General features: G+C 49.4%; 1 protein-coding gene and 1 non-coding gene across 5 annotated transcripts in view; one reads left to right on the top strand and one right to left on the bottom strand.

The window, feature by feature from the left end:
- The window catches only part of bcar1 (BCAR1 scaffold protein, Cas family member), a 323652-nt gene that overhangs the window by 245778 nt on the left and 57298 nt on the right, over window positions 1-20576 (top strand). The window lies entirely within an intron of this gene.
- Window positions 16785-16867, bottom strand: trnas-uga. The gene has a single exon. It is a non-coding gene; the product is annotated as a tRNA-Ser (tRNA).

Here is a 20576-nt window from a genome sequence, read left to right as displayed (position 1 = left end):
TTGCCCTTGATGCTCCGTCACATCTGGTACAGGCCATGCAGGTAAATCATTATCAGGGGCCCTGTGTCTGTGAGGAAGCACAGCCAATGGACCTCGTCCAGTCTAATTACATTATCATGTGATAAGGGGAAGAGAGATTAATCCTTTTCTGCTGCACAAAACCCAGAGTGGCCTATAACAAGATTTCATGTTCATAAAGACACAAATGGCTTAATGGAGATCAGGCCATCCAATGAAATAGATCTTATTAACAAAACATACCCTTGACATTACTGATCTCTGAAAATCAAGGTGGATGTTAAATTTAAGAAATGCACAAACCTGCCCCGGCCCAGCGGGACGGGGGGGGGGTCCCGGCGTGTCGGAGTGGCGTGAACCACTCCGGCGTCGGGCCGCCCCAAAGGTGCGGAGTTCTCCGCACCTTTAAGGGCCGAGCCCTCACATTGAGGGGCTAGGCCCGCGCCGGAGTGGTTCCCACTCTGCCGGCTGGCGTGGATGGCCTTTAGCGCCACGCCAGCCAGGGCCGAAAGGACTTCACCGGCTGGCGCAAGTCCGCGCATGCGCTGGTACGTCAGCAGCTGCTGACATCATACCGGCGCATGCGCTGGGGAGGGGGTCTCTTCTGCCTCCGCGATGGTGAAGGCCATGGCAGAGGCGGAAGAAAAAGAGTGCCCCCACAGCACAGGCCCGCCCGGCGATCGATGGGCCCCGATCGCAGGCCAGGCCACCGTGGGGGCACCCCCCGGGGATCAAAACCCCCAGGACCCCGGAGCCCGCCCGTGCCGCCAATCCCGCCGGTAAGAGAGGTGGTTTAAACCACGCCGGCGGGAGAGGCCTGTCAGCGGCGGGACTTGGCCTATCGCGGGCCGGAGAATCGCCGCGGGGGGGCCGCCAACCGGCGCGGCGCAATTCCTGCCCCCGCCGAATCTCGGGGGGTGGAGAATTCGGGACACGGCGGGGGCGGGATTGACACCGGCCCCGAGCGATTCTCCTACCCCCCGGGGGGTCGGAGAATTCCGCCCCTTGTGTTCTTTTCCATTATTGGGTGCTTGGATAACCATCTGGGTCGATGGTGATGTTCCTAACACTCATTCTGCGGGATTCTCTGTTGGCGGCATCCTCCGCTTCGCCAGCAGTGTACCCATGCCCGTGGGTTTCCCCACAGCGTGGGGGCGGCCACAATGGGAAGCTCCATTGGCCGGCCGTGGGAATGGAGAATCCCACTGCCGGTGCGGGTGTGCTGTGCTGGAAAACAAGGCTGGCGGGATGGAAAATCCCCATTGTTTTCAAGGACCATAATTTTGTCTTTTACACACTACATCTGTTCCTGAAATGCCCAAATCTCACCCCCCTGGGAAACCTAACTAAATTGGATCCATCGTTTTACATACTACCTGATTTATGTCTGTTCGATATGACCCCTTTTAACCCCTAGTGGACTACAACAAAATAATCATGTGTTGCTGTAGTTTTCATTTGACAGTTTTTGTGCATCCTTCACTTAATGGCTTCCTACACAACATCTTTCAGGTGGCACTGAAGGCTTGTTACGTCTGCCAACCAGTACTCACTGATTACTTTACTCTTCTGTTTTTATGCAGTCCTCCATTTTTCTCATCTTGCCTCATCGCCCTTCACAATCCCACCCAAACAGTTAATGTGTGATCAGTAGAAGTGTGTGCTGATGGTTTAATTGGACATCAGCACAACCCAGTCTGGTCATGTCATCACTCCATATCCATGACACGCATGCAATTCCTGCAGTGGTTTCTGCAGGGCGGCACAGTAGTTCAATTCCGGCCTTGGGTCACTGTCTGTGTGGAGTTTGTTCATTCTCCCAGTGTCTGCATGGGTTTCTTCTGGGTGCCCCGGATTCCTCCCACAGTCCCAAGTTGTGCCAGTTAGGTGGATTGGCCATTGCTAAATTGTCCCTTTGTGTCCAGGGATGTGCATGTTAGGTTACGGGGATACAGTGGGGCGAACAGGGGAGTGGAGATGGGTAGAGTGCTCATTCGAAGGGTCATTGTAGATTCGATGGGCCAAATGGCCTCCTGCACAGTAGGGATTCTATGATTCTTGTATGATTCTAGTGAGCAGGTGAGGTGAATGATTTTTATTCATTCACCTTCACTAGCACAGCACTGCCGAGGCCAGTTACAGCTGTCTGGCAATAGGACACTGGCATTCCTGAACAGGACACACTTGAGCACAATCAGGGATCAAACTTGGAATCTTTAGCACTGTAATAAAATACCATGTAGTACATCAATCTAACTAAACATTATAGACAGGGGACAGTTTACTTGGTGCGCAGGACAGTATGGTCAGCAGGCCAATTTAACATTGACAATTCTTGCTGCACTTCAGTTGGAGGTTTGCATTTCCATGTTGCTTCTTCTAATTGATGAAATGGATGAATCTCCCCCAGTAGAAGCAAATGCTCTTAAGCCTTTTATTAAAATTGTGGGTTCTCTGGGACCCAATTAGTCACCAACTAGCAGATAATTTAATTATCACCTACATTTAGCAGTATCAAAGAAAATTGAAAGCATGAGACCCCTTGGGATGCTTTGTTAAGATGTTAAATAAATTGTTGATGAAGATGATGATGACCTGCCTCTGCTGTAGACAGTGATCAAGGACAATTGAGAGCGCAGATCCTGGAAGATTGCATTCACTTACAATCTGCTAGGATCCAAACTGAATGTAATATCTCCAGGACTCGGGAGTTAAGACTGACTTTTATCAACAGCAGTGTGGACTGAGTTTCAGTTTGAAGTAAGCCCGATCTTATGGTATAGGCAGGTCGATGATTCCTAAGAATAGTATGGCTTTAGCCACTGGGGTAGGAAACAGGAGCTTGGTCTGTTTGTGTGTCAGAAACCTGCATCTGACTGAAGTTCAGATTTTTGTGGGACCAGCCCTCCATTTATATGGAGGTGGGTTTCTTGCCCCATTAGAGCGGGAAGGTCAGGAATAGATGCAGTTCAGATGGAGTGGGAGAGGGGGGGTAACCCATTCAGACGCGCCCGGCAGCCATTACTGAGGCTGCTTGTTGTCTTGAGGAAGCGAGTTTGCGTCGGAGAGAAGTGAGATGCTCTTCTCGGAGGATAGTAGGAGCCCCCCCCCCCCCCCCCCCCCCCTCCCAAGTCAGGTGCCAGGGACACCTGTCTGTTCAGCATCATCTCCCTCCACCTCTAATTGATCCTCCTCATACCTCCTGCTCCTCCCTTCCAGAGCTTCACCATCCTCAAAAGTCCCACACCATTATGGACGGCCATGTTGTGGAGAGTGCAACAGACTACCACAGTGATTGGAACCCTTGTAGGAGGTTATTGCAGGGCACTAGCTGGCTGGTCCAGACAACAAATCCTGTGCCCTCTGAGCCTGTAATGCTTCATCAGTTGTGAATCCGATACGTTGTCCAGCCTTGACAAAGAGGGGACCTGTCACCTAGATGATGCACTGGCGTGAAACCGCCAGTGAGATGCCACAAAGGTCTACACTGAGGCATTGTAGAGAGTCACAGTCTCCTTCGACACTCATTCTCAGTCATGTGCAGGCAGCTTCACCTCTGCCTGTAGATCCTGCGATCAGGGTAGTGATCCTTTCTCCATTGTGCTCCTCGTCCCTCTTCTCTCGCCCCTGATGCCTCGTACTCTGCTCTTCCTGTGCACGTTGCTGCTCTCCTCCAGTTTCCTCGTGGTGCAGGCAAGTCAATGGTTCCTGAGATGGCCATGTTGAAATACTGAGATTCATAGTCTGCAGGAGTCTAAGGACAATCATCACACAGGATCTGTGGAACTGAACTGCAGAAGGTTCCTGGGAAGGATATCCCAATGGTGGCTTTTAATGATTGATTCTATGATGTACAAAGCAAGTATTTTTGCCTTTGTGATTGCTTTGGCCTTTTTCGCCACGCAGGCTGGGTTAGATCACGTGGAAACCATTGTTTTTTTTTATTTAGTGAATTATGCTGAGAGTTCTTTTAAACCAATTCAAAATTTTACAGCCGGCTTCCAAACAATACTCAATTCCCTTCTGGTATTATTGCCACTGGGCCCAAAGCTAAACCTCGAACTTAAAATAAAATTGGCAGTTGCTTTGATCAGTGCCATTCCTGAGATTTGTCCATCAGTCAGTGTGTCTGACCCAGGTGGACAATCGGCATCAGTACAGGTCAGTACAATGATCATTGCAAGTCCTCTCGTGCAAAATTGTGGAAATAGAAATTTTTAATTTTAAAAATAAATTTAGAGTACCCAATTATTTTTTTCCAATTAAGGGGCAATTTAGAGTGACCAATCCGCTTACCCTGCACATCTTTGGGTTGTGGGGGTGAAACCCACGCAGACACGGGGAGAATGTGCAAATTCCACACGGACAGTGACCCAGGGCCGGGATTCGAACCCGGGTCCTCAGCGCTGTAGGCAGCAATGCTAACCACTGTGCCACTGTGCTGCCCTTTGGACATAGAAATGTATGGAAAGTGCCTGTGCTTCTGTTGCTGAAGTGTCAGCTCGTCTTGGTCTTTAGCACTTTTGCCTTCCAGTCAGATGATTGAAGCTCCCAAGTTCTGCAAGAGATCCAAGCACTATGCCTTTGTGTCTAATGTGCCACCTTTGGGATCAGATGTTAAACTAAGACCCTGTGAGACCAATGTTTGATGTTGTAAAAAATCTCATGGCACTTATTTGCCGAATTCTCTGTGGCATGATCTGCATTATTCCTTCAACCGGCACTGTCAAAAGCAGAGTAAGATGGTTGTTCATCTCATTTTGAATTTTGGTGAATTTTGCTGTGCCATCAGCTGAATGCTGCATTTGTCTGCGTTAACAGCAATGAGTACACTGAAGTGGCCTGCTGCGTTCTGAAGTGTGGCACTAATGCTGGGTCTTAAAAAAATGGCACACAGTAATTTCATGTTTTACGTGTGATAACGAGTGGGAGCTTGCAGCGTTGGAGTCCAGATCAGGCATGAAGAAAATTGCATGTTTCAAATCATGCAAGAGAACTGTGTCAGTCCGATTTTATTTAAACATTTGCAAATGCCAGTGGGTGCTCCTGCACAGTATTCGGCTGCAAATATCTTCCTCTGCTGTTTAGTGGAGACGCAAACTTATTTATGTTAAATACCTGCAGCACGGTTTCCAAACCTTAATATCCTGCTCATTGCTATCACTAGATCTCGAAGAAGTCTGACATTTTAATAGCTGAATTACTGTGATGATAACTTGACAGCTTGAGTTATGAAAGTAGGGGTGGGAAAGTTGTCGAAGTGCAAAATACAGTCTGTTCGTGCTAGGAACGACCCCTCTATTGAATGATACTCTTTCATTTCCGGGCCCTGGCAGAACTCTCCCCGAGGCCGCACTTAAGGTCATTTCCTGCAGTGAGGAACTTTGCCGAGTGCAATTCCTCGGTGCTGGAAGAGATCGGGGCAGCATTTAAAAGTGGCGCCACAATCCCTCGAACCCCTGACGTGCCTCCCAGAATCCTTTAATGCCCCCAACCCATTGGCCGATCCTCGAACCCCCCCCCCAAAATGCGTTTTCACCTGGGCCCTGTTTGTGGGGACCAATGCTAAACTGCGCCTTGGCGAGACCAATAGATGCCGGGTGCCAGTTAGAGCCGGCGGCAGCATAACTTAGGTGATCTTTTAAGCTTTTTTAACTATGCAAATCTGGGCTGCGCCCATTCTGAGCGGGATCCAGATCACGACATCTCACAAGATCTTGTTAGATCTCGTGAGGCACAACGACCATCGGGAATCAAGGGAGAGGGCTCTCCCAGTATCTACCGGCTGCATCCCATCCCAATTCCAGCAGACCGCGGCCGTTAACTCGTGCCCACTCGTCTCTTAATGGACCCTTTGTGGAAGAGGTCATTTTAATTTTATTTAGGAATTCAACAATATGATTTTGGCTCAAGATGCAATATTACCAAGCAATATATTTTATTTTTATGAGCTGTTGCCCCTTTAACACGTTCATTCAGCAAATTTGAACTGAGAGTATCAAAGTCCTATTTTATTCAAATTTGACAGACGAATTCTGTAAAAGTGGAACAGATGAGCTTTACGTCCATAAATGGCAGTGGTGCAACTGGTATGAATACATGTCTGGTGAGGAAGCAGCTACAGTGCAACTTTGAAGAGCAATAGGCGTAGCTCTAGTCAGTGTTGGGAGCAATAGTAGAATGGTGAGTGAGTCAGCACCAAGCAACCTGCTTTCACTCCTATTCCCTCCCCGTAGATGCACGAACCCAACATTCTTTCAGTATTACAACAAAAGATCATGAACTTAAATATTTAATACCTTTTGCCAAGATCCAGCACCTGCCATGATTTTTTAAATAAAAATGACAATATGTAAAACGGTTTTCAATGTCTCACTTCAAGCTCTGATTGCACTATGAGAGAGTTCCGCCTTCATGATTGAAGCGATTACTTTTTGCCTCTTCTCCCAATGGTACCTGATGGTAAGAAAAGAACTCGAAGTACAGTAAATCTCCCTGTCCGCTTAGCTTAGACAGTGGAATACTCTGCTGCTGTTTGTCCTGCTGACTTAATTTTCTTTCTTTTAAACGACAAAGCAGGATGTGTCACTCACTTGTTTTCAGTGTCGACTCTGAAGATACAGCAATTTCTAATCGGATCACTTAATTAGCTTGCTGATGCCATGGTGACAGGTACGGGCAGCAGGAATGAGCTACCCAGACCCACTTATTGCCTTCTGTTGTGTTCCATCGGGCAATTGCTTCAGGAAGTGCCGTTGTCCAAGAATTAAAGATGACGTAATCCTAGTTTCGCGTGCCGGAACATGTTGTAGACTCTGCTGACACCAGAATCACATTGGACGGTTTCGATGTTACCGTATACACCACCTGAATGCCCTCTAGATTGTACCATGCCTTGACAGATAAACGTCATGTGTGTGTTTTAGCTTGTCTCACAATATAATTCTCCACTTTTGTCAACATTTAGTATGTCTGTAGGAATAGCCGCTTGGAAAGAGCTGCTCTATTACTGCAGTTAGTATGGAATTGATTTGGTTTTTAAAACTTAAAACACCAAGATACTTTGAACTTAGGCTTTCCAAGTGCTCTTTTCAATTTCTTTTTTTTTAATAAACATTTTATTGAGGTATTTTTTGGTATTATAACAACACAATAAACAAAGTACATGAAACTATAAACATAGTGCAAAAGCCGCCGCCCTCCCTTACAGGTCCCACCTTTATTAACCCCCTACTCTAAGCTAAACTAACCCCCCCCCCCCCCCCCCCCCCCCCTTCTGCTGACGATTAATTTTCCGCAAATAAGTCGACGAACGGTTGCCACCTCCGGGCGAACCCCAACAGTGACCCTCTCAAGGCGAACTTGATTTTCTCCAAACAGAGAAAGCTTGCCATGTCCGATAGCCAGGTCTCCGACTTCAGGGGCTTTGAGTCCCTCCAAGCTAATAGTATCCATCTCCGGGCTACCAGGGAAGCAAAGGCCAGAATGTCTGCCCCTTTCTCCTCATGGATTCCCGGGTCTTCCAACACCCCGAAAATCGTCACTTCTGGATTCAGCGCCACCCTTGTTTTTAACACCGTGGATATGACATCTACAAACCCCTGCCAAAATCCCCTAAGCTTCGGACATGTCCAGAACATGTGGACATGGTTCGCTGGTCCTCCAGCACATTTTGCACACCTGTCTTCCGCCCCAAAGAATCTGCTCATCCGGGCCACTTATCATGTAAGCCTGGTGAATGACCTTAAATTATATCAGGCTGAGCCTGGCACATATCGTGGACGCGTTGACTCTACTCAACGTGTCCGTCCAGAGACCATCCTCTATCTCTCCTCCCAGCTCCTCCTCTCACTTGCGCTTCAGCTCCTCGGTCTGTGTCTCCTCTGACCCCATGGGCAGAATTCTCCGCTCCCGGGAAAAATTGGGAGGGCCATCGTGAACTCGGCCGCGTTTCACGACGACCTCGGAGGCCGCTCCTCGCCCCCTATTCTCCCCTCCCGGCGGGGCTAGGAGCGGCGCTCCGTAACTCTCGGCCGTGGGGGCGTCGCGCCAAGAATGACGTGGCCGGCGCGCCTAATGATGTCAGCCGCGCATGCGCAGGTTGGCCGGCTCCAACCCGCTCATGCACGGCTGACGTCATGACGCTGACGGCACGAACCCCCACATGCGCGGTGGCCGTCTTTCCCCTCAGCCGCTCCGCAAAACGTGGCAGCTTGAACGTGCGGGGCGGTGGAGGGGAAATTTGTCGGGGGGCCCTCCCGCAATTCTCCCACCTGGCATGGGGAGCGGAGAATCGCGCCCCTTAAGTTCCTTGTAAATGTCTGAAACGCTCCCTTCTCCTACCCACCCTCTGGAAACGACCTTGTCCTGAATCCCCCTTAGTGGTAGGAATGGAAAGGTTGACACCTGTTTACGTAGGAAGTCCCGCACCTGCAGATATCTGAATTTGTTTCCCCTCGCCAACCCAAACTTCTCCTCAAGCGCCCTCATAATCGGAAAGCTCCCCTCTATAAACATATCCCCCATCCCCTCAATCCCTGCTCTCCGCCATATCTGGAACCCCCCATTCACACCTCATAAGGCAAACTGGTGATTATTACAGATTGGGGGCCAGACCGATGCTCCCTCTGCTTCCACATGTCCCCCCCCCTTGCTCCCAGACTCTCAGGGCCGCCACCACCATGGGGCTGGTGGAGTACCGTGCCGGCAGGAATGGCAGAGGCGCAGTTACCAACGCCCCCAGACTGGTGCCCTTGCATGAAGCCGCCTCCATACGCTTCCATGCCGAGACCCTCCCACACCACCCACTTCCTGATCATGGCGATATTCGCCGCCCAGTAATTGTTACTAAAATTTGGGTGTGCCAGCCCGCCCTCTCCCCGACTCCGCTCAAGAATTGCCTTCCTTACCTGCGGGGTCTTGCCCACCCAAACAAAGCCAGAGATCACTTTGTTGACCCGTTTAAAAAAGGACCGCGGAATAAAGATGGGGAGACATTGAAACACGAACAGGAATCTCGGGAGGACTGTCATCTTCACCGTCTGCACCCTCCCAGCTAATGACAACAGGAGCGCGTCCCATCTCCGAAAATTGTCCTTCATTTGGCCTACTAGCCGGGCCAGATTTAATTTATGCAGCCGGTCCCATTCCTGTGCCACTTGAATGCCTAGGTACCTAAAGCTTCCTCACTAATCTAAAGGCAGCTCCCCCAATCGCCTCTCCTGTCCCCTCGCCCGGATCGCAGACATCTCACTTTTCCCCATATTTAGCTTATACCCCAAAAACCGGCCAAATTCCCCTAGAATCCTCATGATTTCTTCCATCCCCTCTAATGGGTCCGATACATACAGAAGCAGATCATCTGCATAGATCGAGACTCTGTGCTCCCCACCCCCCCGGACCAGCCCCTTCCAGCCCCTTTAGGCTCTCAGAGCAATTGCCAGTGGCTCTATAGCTAGCGCAAACAACAGTGGGGAGAGGGGGCATCGCTGTCTCGTCCCCTGGTGCAGTCTAAAATAGTCCCTACCTTCCGGGGGCATCATGATCACATTTAACAACCTTCTTACATTGGCCACCAACTGCCTGCCCTTAACAAAGCCCGTTTGGTCCTCCCCAATAACGTCCGGAACACAATCCTCAATCCTGGAAGACATAATTTTGGCCAGCAGTTTGGCATCCACATTTAACAGGGATAGCGGCTTGTAGGACCCACACAGCTCCTGGTTCTTGTCCCGCTTCAGAATCAGTGAAATCGTGGCCTGTGACATCGTCGGGGGCAGCACCCCTCTTTCCTTTGCCTCATTGAACATCCTCATCAACACCGGCCCCAATATCCCAGAGAACCTTTTTATAAAACTCCACTGGGTACCCGTCCGGCCCTGGGGCTTTACCAGCCTGCATGGCCATCAGACCCTCCACTATCTCTTCCAACCCGATAGGGGCCCCCAGCCCATCTACCAGCTCCCCGGGGATTTTACCTTTGGGGAAAATCAGCCCCCCCAAGAAGTGCCTCATCCCCTCTGGCCCCATAGGGAGTTCCGACCTATACAGCCTACTGTAAAAATCCCTAAACGCCTTATTCACCCCTGCTGAATCTCCAACCGGTTCCCATTTCCATCATTTACTTTCCCTATCTCCTTGGCTGCCTCCCTCTTTCTAAGCTGCTGTGCAAGCATTCTGCTGGCCTTCTCTCCATACTCATAGATCACCCCCCTCGCCTTTCTCAGCTGCTCCACTGCCCTCCCTGTGGTTAACAAGCCGAACGCTGCCTGTAGCCTCCGCCGTTACCTTAAAAGCCCTGCCTCTGGGGTCTCTGCATACCTCCTATAGATCTGTAGTATCTCATTTATCAGTCGGTCCGTCTCTGTCCTGTCCACCTTCTCCCTAAGGGCCCAGATCGAGATCAGCTCCCCTCTGACCACTGCCTTCAGTGCTTCCCAGACCATCGCTGCTGAAATTTCCCCCGTGTCGTTGACCTTCAGGTAGTTATGAATACATTTCCTCAGCCGCTCGCATACCCCTTCGTCAGCCAAAAGTGCCACATCAAAGCTCCATTGCGGGTGCTGGTTACTGTCTTTATTAACCTGCAGGTCAACTCAGTGCGGAGCATGGTCTGAGATTGTGATCGCCGAGTACCCCGTGTCCACCACCCCTGCCAGTAAGGCCCTGCTCAAAATAAAGAAATCAATCCGGAAGTACACTTTATGCATGTTAGAGAAGGAGGAGAACTCCTTCACCCTCGGCTGCCCAAATCTCCATGGATCCACCTCCCCATCTGCTCCATGAACCCTTTTAGTTCCTTTGCCATTGCTAGCATCCTGCCTGTTTTCGAGCTTGACCAAGCCAGGGTCAATAACTGTGTCAAAGTCCCCTCCCATGACCAACCTGTGCGAGTCCAGGTCGGTATCATCCCCAGCATCCTCTTTATAAACTCCACATCATCCCAATTTGGTGCATACACATTTACTAATACCAACTGCACCCCCTCCAGTTTCCCACTGACCATAATGTACCGACCTCCCACATCCGAGACTATTCTACCCGCCTCAAACACCACCCGCTTATTGATCAGGATCGCGACCCCTCTAGTCTTTGAATCCAGTCCCAAGTGAAAGACCTGACTGACCCAGCCTTTCCTCAATCTAATCTGGTCAGTTACTCTAAGGTGCGTCTCCTGCAACATTACCACATCCGCCTTCAGTGCTCTAAGATGCACGAACACACGTGCCCTCTTGACTGGCCCATTTAATCCTCGAACATTCCAGGTGATCAGCCTAGTTGGGGGGCTCATTGCCCCCCCTTCGCCGGTCAGCCATCCCCTTTTCTGGGCCCACCTACAGCCCATGTTTCACTCCTCCGCCGGCCCACCCCAGGCAGCCTCCGCCCCCAACCTCCTCTCTGTCCCTTGGCCCAAGTCCCTCCCTCGTCAGCAGAACATTTACCCCCCTCCCCCTCCTAGTAACAACACTCTGTAACCCAACCCCTTTGATAAACCAAAGATATCCACCCCCCCACTCCGCTTCCGTGAGCTAGCCCGCCTAACTAGCTTGGTAGCCCCCATCCCTGGCGCTGGATAGTCTCCCACCTATTGTTCCCCCCCCTGCTCATACAAACATACTCCAACGTCAAATAATCCCAACAAAAGCCCGACAGAAAAACGCCAAAATCTAAACAAGCACACCTCCATCCCCCAACAGTGCAAATGAAAACCTTAACTCACTCAGCTCTGTCACTGGTCCCAAATCAATACAGTAAGCGTTACAAACAGCTTCCACAAAACGAGAAACTTTAAAACAAAAAGAACAGAGAAACAAAAATAAGAAAAAAAACCATGAACGTTGCAACAAAGTTCAAAAGTTCTCAGTCCACCACCAGTCCTTGCCTTTTCACAAAGTCCAGCATGTCCTCAGGCGACACAAAATGAAAGTTCTGTTCCTCATGCGTGACCCAGAGACGGGCCGGATACAATAGTCCGAACTTCACCTTTTTCTTAAAAAGGATCGACCTAATCCGGTTGAAGCCTGCTCTTCTCCTGGCCACCTCCACACTCCAGTCTTAGTAAACCCGCAGGATATTGTTATCCCACTTACAGCTCCGAGTTTCCTTGGCCCACTAGAATGCGCTCCTTATCCAAGTACCTGTGGAATCTCACCACCATTGCCCTCTTGGGGGGGGGGGGGGGGGGGAGGGATCTCCCGTTCGCGGATTCCTCGCGAGTGCTCTGCGAGCCCTGTCCAGCTCCAAGGGTCGGGAGAATGTCCCATCCCCAGCAGCTTCTCAAACATGTCTGCGATATATGCCCAGCGTCCGCTCCTTCGGACCGCTCCGGGAGCCCAATGATTCTCAAGTTCTGCCGGCGGGACCTATTCTCTAGGTCCTCCACCTTCTCCAGGAGCTTCTTCTGCTGGTCTCTCAGCATCCCCAACTCCACTGCACTTCTATGTTCCTCCTGCTCAGCCAGCGCCTTCTCTACCTTCTGGATCGCCCGATCTTGAGCGTCCAATCTAAGCTCCATCCGCTCAATCTGCTCTTTTATCGGGTCCAAGCAGTCCCGTTTCTCCTTAGCAAAGCTTTCCTGAATAACTTGCATCAGCATCTGTTGATCGCTGGGTCGACAAACCAGAGGTCCAGTCCTCCGCCATGCTGTCTCCTGCTGCAGCTTCAACCCAAGCCTTCTGTCTTTTCTGTTTCTGCCTTTACAAGCATTTCTAGTCCTTCTCTCCATGTGGGAATTCAGTAACAATTGCCTCTGTCTTCAGTTTCACAGTTCAAGTCCGGTAGAAAATCGGGGGGAAAGGTCCAAAAGTCCGACCCCGAGCGGGAGCCACCAAATGTGCGACTTGCTCCTTCATAGCCGCCACCGGAAGCCCTTCTTTTCAATTTCTAATGCCAGAGAAAAGCTGGCCATCCAGTCAGTCCTTCTTTTTAATGCTAGAAATAGCACCAGCAGCAGCAACAATAATTTGTATTTCTGTAGCACCTTTGACATAATAGAATGTCCCAAGGTGCTTCACAGCATCATACAGCAAAATTTGTCACCGAACCACATAAAGCAGTTTAAAAAAATAAATAAAAATTTAGAGTACCCAATTCATTTTTTCCAATTATGGGGCAATTTAGCATGGCCAATCCACCTACCCTGCACATCTTTGGGTTGTGGGGGCGAAACCCACGCAGACACGCGGAGAATGTGCAAACTCCACACGGACAGTGACCCAGAGCCGGGATTGATCCTGGGATCTCGGCGTCGTCAGGCAGCAGGGCTAACCCACTGCGCCACCGTGCTCGCATAAAGCCGTATCAATGCAGACTTGTTCAAAGACATCGGTTTCGAGGATAGTCTTGAAGAAGGAAAGAGAGGTGCACGTTTCGGGAGCAAATTACAGCGCTTATGGCCCAGGCAGCTGAGGCACTGCCGGCAACAGGAATTCTCAAGAAAATGAAATTGAGGAGCGCCTGTCTCTCCGAGGGTTGCAGGGCTGGAGGAGATTAGAAGCGGGGCCTGGATGGCAAGTTCATGGAGGGATTTGAAGATGGGAATGAGAATTTTAAAATGATGCTGTTGCTTAACCGTGGACCAGTATTGTTCACCGAGCATGAGGCGATAAGTGAACAGGACAAGATGTGGATGAGGTTTCAGCAGCAGGGTGACTGAGACAAGAATAGAGTTGGATGCTGTTACGAAGGTGCAATTAGTGACTTTGCAAATATGTAGTTGGGACTTAGCTCGGGGTCAGATATAACAATATCGAGGTAAGGCAGCACGGTGGTGCAATGTTTTGCACTGCTGCCTCACGGCGCTGAGGAACTGAGTTAGATCCCGGCCCAGGTCACTGACCGCGTGGAGTTTGCACATTCTTCCTGTGTCTGTGTGGGTCTCACTCCCACAACCCAAAGATGTGCATGGTAGGTGGATTGGCCGTGCTAAATTGCCCCTTAATTGGGGAACAAAGAATTGGGAGTCTAAATTTTAAAAAACATAACAATATATCGGGGTTACAAATAATCTAGTTCAGTCTCTGTCAGTTGCCAGGGAAACAAATGAAGTCACTGGTTAGGGAACAGTTTGTGGTGGAGACTGAAGACAATATTGGGAGGGATTCTCCCGCAACTGGCCGGATGACCCGGCGCCAAGAGCGGCGCAAACCACTCCGACATCGGCCCGCCCGGAAGTTACAGAATCCTCTGCGCTTCCGGGGGCTAGGCCAGCTCCGGCGGGGTTGGCGCCGTGCCAACCGGCGGCAAAGGGCCACTGTGGGCCGGTGCGAGTTGGCGCATGCGCAGAACCGCCAGCGTGTGGGCCCCAATCGCGGGCAAGGCCACCGTGGAAGCCCCCCCCCCCGGGCCAGATTCTCCCACGCCCCCCCCAATGACTCCGGTAGCCGCCCTCCAAGCCAGATCCCGCCGGGGTGGACCATGTCCATTTCACGCCGGTGGGACTGGCTGAAAACGGGTGGCCGCTCGGCCCATCGTGGCCTGGAAAATTGCCGGGGGCCCGCTGCCAACGGTCCCTGACTGGCGTGATCTCCACCCGAAAACTGGTGCTGGAGAATTCGGCAGCTGGTGTCGGAGCGGCGGGCCGGGATTCAGGTAGATGAGAAGTAGGATGGGCAAAGGAATGATCCTGGGGGACACGGTCATGGTGCCAGAGCAGAACGATCCGTTATTGCAAGTGATCCTCTGGGTACGGATTAGATAGAGAAGAATGGAAGCAGGTGAAAGCAGTTTCACCCAGCAGGGTTACCTTCGGGAGGCTTTGGAGGGGGGTTGGTGTGGAACTGTGTGAAAGGCTGCAGACATGTCGAAAAGGATGAGGAGGGAAAGTTTATCTTTGTCACAGTCACATAGGATGTGACTTCTGACTTTGAGCGTTGATTCAGTACCGGGATAAAGGTTGATGCCTGGCTGGAGGGATTCAAACATCGAGTTGCTCTGTAATAGCTTAATTTGCAGACTCAAAAGTGGTGACAAGCTTCAGCACCTGTCTGACTAAAGGAAAAGCTGACAAGCAGAGCTACATCTATATTATTTCATCAAAGGCACAAGAGCTCAACTTCCCTGATTTAAGAGTAGTATGTGGACAATATAGCTACTACCCCTTACTCCCACAGTTCTCAGACATTCTCGTGTACCACCAGGGTCATTATAACCAGAATGTTATTTGCATGCCTCCAAGCACTGAATGTGACAGTAAGCAAGCGAAAATGATAGACCCGTCAAAGTTATAATTTTGGCAACAGTGCAAAGTACAATTCGCACCTTGACTACAGACGTTACGTTATGGTTATTGTACAGTTTTATGCGATATGGGGCCTCACGGTAGCATGGTGGTTAGCATCAATGCTTCACAGCTCCAGGGTCCCAGGTTCGATTCCCGGCTGGGTCACTGTCTGTGTGGAGTCTGCACGTCCTCCCCGTGTGTGCGTGGGTTTCCTCCGGGTGCTCCGGTTTCCTCCCACAGTCCAAAGATGTGCGGGTTAGGTGGATTGGCCATGCTAAATTGCCCGTAGTGTAAGGTTAATGGGGGGATTGTTGGGTTACGGGTATATGGGTTACGTGGGTTTAAGTAGGGTGATCATTGCTCGGCACAACATTGAGGGCCGAAGGGCCTGTTCTGTGCTGTACTGTTCTATGTTCTATTGTCAGGGAGCCATTTGGAGCTATCGAATTACAGCTGCTGTTTGTCAAACCGAGCACTGCTGACTAAATTGCTTTGAGCATTTTGAGTATGAGAGGTGCTGCTGCATCTGATAGGGTTTGGTGGTGTACAATGTTTTCTGCTCCACACCTCTCCTGGGATGTCCGGTAAATTGGGGCCAACAGGAAGGAGCTGGTGCCTGGCCTACTGCAGGAGCGGAAAGAGAGCTGATCAGGCTCTTCAAGCCAGTGGCCTTTAGCATGTGTCCAAGATGTGCCTAATTGTCACACGGCATCCACAGTCCTGTCCCTGGATACTCCGTTGGATGTGCAGTTCAGCAGCTCCCTCTCTACTGCAGAATTGCTGGTCAAACAGGTCGAAGGATCTTCACAACCCATACTTCTTGTTTTGCAATTATATATTTGCATTTGTACCACCGTTATCATGGTCAGGATGGATTGCAGTGATTAATGGCAACACAGAGAAGGCTGCTAGAGAGGCTTTATCATCATTTCTGATTTATGAAATAGTAATTAAACTGTACTGTAAAACAGGATTACAGTAAATTTAATGGTCATTGGAATAAACGATAATTACAGGATGTGCTGTTGGATTAAATAGAGCCTATACAATTCTGACTCATCAACACCTTCAGGGATATTCACACGTCAGGAACAGAAAGCTGACATGCAGGCCCAGAAGGGTTAAACATTGGCATTTTCCTTGATGAAAGCAGTTTATTATGTGCCAGGATATGGAACTCTGTGGCTCTAGAACGTAACCGAGAGTGTTTGACTGAATCAGTGTTTTATCCAGCTCCATCATAACCTCCCTGGATACTGGACATAACTCACATGCTTCAAACTGGCTAAGTCTCATTAGCCAATATGGGGATCAAATACGAAGGCCAAGTGGTTGAAACTAAACAATATCGCAGAGTTAATACTAAACCTACCAGGCACCCTGTTTGTGTAAAGACAAGTTAGCACCGTTGATCAGCATGGGGATCAAACCCACGACTTTGGCATTGTTAGCACCATGCTTAAACCATCTGAGCTAACCAGCCCAAACCCAAATGCAATTCCAATTAATTCACCAGTCAGCGGTTTCTTTGGGAAGCTGAGCAAACAGCTGTGAGCAGGGCTCGAACCTGTGCAAGGGAAACCCCATTGGATTTCAAGTCCAACGCCTTAACCACTCGGCCATCGCAGTATGAGACAGTTAATTGGCTCAATTAAGCTGATGAGGTTGATAAATATCTTAGATTTGTTTATTTTTGCAGTGGCTCTCATTGAGTTATTGTTACAGGAGACGAGGTAGTGAAAATCCCTTTTTGCATCACAACAGGTAGATCATCTGTGCAATGTATTAATTTTGCGACATTGGGCAATATTGTTGAACTTTATATTTAAAAATCCACCCTTCACTGACTCAGAAACTACACCCATCCTGTCTGACAATGCCATCAGGCACTCCAGGATTTGATGGCTTTTCCCTAACGATAGGTCATCTGACATAGCCGAAGCATTTGTTTTACTGGTACTTGGGATTCTTGTAAAAACAAGCTGTTAGACACTATTGACTTCCATGTGTCAGGCTCCCTATTTGAGTGAACAGGGTTCCTCCGCTCCTGTTGCAGATCCAATACAAAGAGGCTTGTTTTCTACCTCCTCAGAACTCTGCTGAGAGCATCCACGATACATTAGGTCCCAGGACGTATTGGGAAGTGCAGAGGTCGCCAGCTTTATTTTATCATGTGCCATGAGCAGTGGGAGTACTGCCAATGACATGCTATAGGCATAAATTGCCTTTCAGGTACTCTTGTGCTTTACAAGTGTGTTCCAGTCCTGTTTTCTTTTCTTTATTGAGAAGCCAAGGTGAAAGGTCAAAGCCCATAATACAGACACCAATGAGACTGAAAGGATCAAACATAAGGCATGCCAGGGAATGGAGATTAACTGATCTTTTTAGCTGCGGAAGGCTAAAGATTGTGGACGGGAAGGAACTCATACAGTGAGAAGTGGGGAGAAAAAGTAAATTTGAGTAGGAGGCAGTACAGTGAGTTTAGACTACAATATATTGAGGATGGAAGAACATGCAGGGTAACGTACTTGTGGTTTGGAAGGAACGAGAGGAAAATTCAGACCAGTGACCTTCGATCACTGCTGTCACTGAGGCCTGTCCGGATACTGTATGTGTGGTCACTATTGCAATTATATCATGTTAATGCTTAATAAAATTAAGTAGTAAATAAACATCAATGTGACGTGATGCCTCTAGTAGGAAAAACAGAACCATCCCCACAATCTTAGGAAATAAAAAACTGAATGGGGTCTTGGGATACAGCTGAACTAATCACTAAAAGCACCAGCCCATATCAGCAAAGCAATTTAAAATATTCGCAAACCACTGGGTTTTATTTCTTGGCTTATAGAATTTAAAACTAGTGAAGTTATGTTAAATGAGTATGGGAACCGAGGTCAGGCTGCACTGTGCACTGTCCTGCTCTCCAGCCTATCAAAAGCATGTAGACATACTTGAGAAAGGAGAAAGGATGGTGCCAGAATTGAGAGATTAAGCTATTGGAAAGATTGAACAGTGTAAGGCGTTTTCTTTCGAAAAGGGTAGACTAAGATGTGACATGATTTAAAATTATGAATAGGTTAAGAGGGTAGATGTGTAGAGAATGCTTCCACTTGTGTGAGAATCCAAAACCAGGGAGTAGAAATGCAAGATAGTTACTAATAAATCCAAGGGAAAATGTTATTACGTAGAGTGGTTAGAATGTGGAATTCTCCACCACAGGAAGTGGTTGAGGCAAATAGCTTGGATGCTTTTGAAAGGAGCCTGAATGAACACAGTAAAGGGAGTACTAAAAGGGTGAGATGAGACGGCTGGAATGGGAGGGGTTTTGTGTAAACACCAGCACAGGCAAGTTGGGCCAAATGGCCTGTTTGAGTTGCATGTTGTATGTAATTCTATATAAAATTTTGTTCACACTTGACAAAAGATGTAGCCAAATGCCTGGGGGTTCTTTATTGACTAGACACTAGGTGCAAATAAAGTGTTTTGTTCAGGGATGTGTAACTATTTCAGTGCCAAATTATTCTGAACACTGCAGTGGTTCTTTAACTCAGTTGCAAGTGATGTAATAATTTTCGCACAAGCTGAATGAACACACAACTTGGCTGGTGAACGAGCAATAACTTGATTACAACACAGTTAATTTAAACAAGAACTACCTTTTGCCTTTTGGTTCCGACAATTGGCTGTACTTTTAATTTCCATTCTCTACTATTTTTCCAACAACTGTGGCAGTGACGGAAAGGCAGGTCGTTCACTTCTTTGCGTGCCACAGGTCTGCATACATACCGCACACACTTTACTGGTTCTTGGGGGGACCATGGATGCAGAGTAAATTCAAGGAACAGATCATGGGCGGGATTCTCTGACCCCCGCGCCGGGTCGGAGAATCGCTGGGGGGCCGCGCGAATCGCGTCACGCCGCCTCGACGCGATTCTCCGCAGAGCAGAGAATCGGCGCCCCATTGGGGCCGGTGTGGTCGACGCGGCGCCGGAGCGCCCCCCCCCCCCCCATGATTGTCCAGCCCGGATGGGCCGAGCAGCCGTAAAAAAAAAAAACCTGAGTCCCGCTGGCGTCGTTCTAACCTGCTCTGAGCCAGCGGGACCTCAGCGTTGAAGAGGTGGCGGCCTGTTTTGGGGAGGGGGGGGGGTCCGACCCCGGAAGGGGGTCTCTGACACCGGGAGGGGGTCTCCGATGTGGACTGGCCCGCATTCGGGACCCACCGATCGGTGGCCCGGCCTCTCTGTCTCCCGGCCTCCTTTCTTCTGCACTGGCGCCTGTACTCCTGCGCCAAGTTGGGTCGGGGCCGGCGCGGACGAGGGAGACACCGCGCATGCGCGGAAATCGCGCTGGTGGGACTGCGCATGCACAGGTTCTCCGCCGGACCCACTGGGCATGCGCGCATCCACCGATGCCCATTCCACGGCCGGATCAGCAGCTGTAGCGGTGTGAACCGCTCCAGCGCCCTGCTGGCGCCCCGGAGAGGCCAGAATTGCTGATCCTGGGGCCGTGTTGACGCCGTCAAAAAACGCGACGGCATTTCCAACGGCGACAGCACTTGGAATCCTGCCCCTTGTGTCTGTGCCATCAAAGGTTCATAATGGTTGGTGGATTAAGTCTGTACAGGCACAGCTAATTGGACAGAGAAATTAGGACCAACTGTCTCAGGTTTGTATTTAACTTGCTTTGAATTGCAGACTCCACCCTGCTCTTTGCTCAATGTGATTTGACCAATCATTAGTATTAGACCTTAATTGACAAGGGCTATTAGGGCTATACCCGAAAGCTTTATGGATTTGAATGCTGATGATGGCTTCCTCTCTCCAGAGAAGCATCCTGAATCATGTGGAATAAATGTGATTAGTTATTAAAACGCTAAATGTGAAAATGCATTAAGAAATGCTTCACTGGACACAAAAGCTATTGTTATCTCACTAGCAGGCCACAAAAACTGCTTGTGGTGAACAGTCAGGGTTTGTGGTGCTGCACAGATGCTGCCTGCAGTGAATGAAGGTCCCACTGATCCAGTTTACAACATCTTCCTGCAGAGCAACAAATTAAAGTGCTATTCCCCTTGCAAGACGACTGAAAAGGATGACAAAAGATGTAACCAAAAGGTTTCTTTGTTAACTCCACATTAGCTGCAAAGTGTTTTGCTCCGGGAAATTTTAATTGTTCAAGTGCCAGAATGCTTTTTTCCTCACGCACATTGTTTGTGACAAGAGTTTAAGATTTTCAGCTACAATGTTGTAATTTATCCGTTCTTAGCAGTAAACTGAATTCAGTTGAACACACAGCTCCTGAGCAATCAGTAAATTGGTTACAATATGAGCTGATC

The sequence above is a fragment of the Scyliorhinus canicula genome, chromosome 9, assembly GCF_902713615.1.
Source record: "Scyliorhinus canicula chromosome 9, sScyCan1.1, whole genome shotgun sequence".
Lineage (NCBI taxonomy): Eukaryota > Metazoa > Chordata > Chondrichthyes > Carcharhiniformes > Scyliorhinidae > Scyliorhinus > Scyliorhinus canicula.
This window is presented reverse-complemented; position numbering and strand designations above follow the sequence as displayed.